Raw genomic sequence first — 1,771 nt, 5'->3', positions numbered from 1 at the left:
CATTTTTAATTAAAAAAGTATTTGTGCAATTTTGGTATTTAGCAAAATAATATAAAAATTGCAAAATTATCATTTTCTTCTGATACTATAATTACCATTCCTGTCACTAGCTTGTGATTTAAAGCGTGGGACTGATGCATCTGATTGGCAGAAACTAGGAGTGTGCCAGTGGCATTGCTGCAGGGAAGCTGGATATTAAATATCTGGGAATTAATATTGGTGTTATTTTTTTTTTTGTGGTAAAAACACTAGACATGAGATCTACCCTGTTAAGTTTTTTAAATGTTCAATACAGTATTGTTAATTATAGGCACAATGTTGTACAGGAGAGCTCTAGAACTTAGTCATCTTGCATAACTGAAACATTATATCAACTGAATAGCAGCTCTCTATTTCTATCTCCCTCCAGCCCCTGACAACCACCATTATACTTTCTGCTTCTATGTATTTGACTATTTAAGATTCCTCATATAAGTGGAATCATGCAGTATTTTTCCTTCTGTAACTGGCTCATTTCATTTGGCACAAAGTGCTCAAGTTTCATCCATATTGTTGCATATGCAAGGATTTCCTTCTTTTTAAAGACTGGATAATAGTTCATTATATGTATATACCACATTTTCCTTATCCATCCATCCATTAGTGGACATTTAGGTTGTTTCCACATCTTGGCTATTGTGAATATGTGATAAACACGGGAGTGCAAATATCTCTTTGAGATCTTGATTTAAATTATTTTAGATAAATACCCAGATGTGGGATTGTTGAATCATATTTTTAACTTTTTGAGGAACATCCATACTGATTTCCATAGCAGCTGCACCATTTTACAATCCCATCAACAGTATACAAGAATTCCAATTTTTCCACATGCTTGTCAACACTTTCCTTTTTTCTTATATTAGCCATCCTAGCAGGTGAGAGGTGATTTCTCGTTGTTCTGATTTGCATTTCCCTGATGATTAGTGATGTTGAGCATCTTTTCTGAGACCTGTTGGCCATATGTATGTCTTCTTTAGAGAATTGTCCATTCAAATCCTTTGCCCATTGTTTAATTGGTTATTTTTGGGTTTTTTTGCTATTGAGTTGAAGAAGTTCCTTATATATTTTAGACATTAACCCCTTATCAGATATATGGTTTGCAAATATTCTCTCCCATTCCGTAAGTTGTCTTTTCACTCCATTGCAGTTCTTGTATTATTTTGATATGAAATGTTTTGTTCTCTCAAAGATGATTTTTGTACACAGATAATATTATTTACGAAGTTTATTTTTGTTTTTATAGTTGGTACCTAATATACCAAAATTACAAATTCAAAACCCTGCTGTATCTTCAGTTTTAAGATCAGCTTACAAATGAAAGTCAGGCACTTTTAAGGGGATTTTGAATAATATTCAGCCCATTTTTCAAAGTTAAATACCTTCAGAACTTAAACATTTTATAAAATTAATTTTTCTAGTTTTATTTTTCAACACTTCATTTGTTTAATCCGAATTAGCAAACAAAATCTTTCTCTGGTTTAAATAGTTCCTATACATATAGTAGATTAAATGTGTAAATAGGGTGAAACCAAAATTTTCTTAAGTATTCCATCCCTATACATAAGTTTAGCAAGCTATAACCTTATAATCTTAAGTCCACATAAATTACTCAATTACTTATCTTAAATTAGAATTAGAAGGCTGTCCCTCTATTAGGACAAATTATCTTACAAAATTACATTAAGTATCAAATGCAATAAACAAATAAATATCAAATACATACATATTC

Source organism: Propithecus coquereli, unplaced genomic scaffold, assembly GCF_000956105.1.
Source record: "Propithecus coquereli isolate 6110/MARCELLA unplaced genomic scaffold, Pcoq_1.0 Scaffold176, whole genome shotgun sequence".
In the NCBI taxonomy this organism is placed as follows: Eukaryota; Metazoa; Chordata; class Mammalia; order Primates; family Indriidae; genus Propithecus; species Propithecus coquereli.
This window is presented reverse-complemented; position numbering follows the sequence as displayed.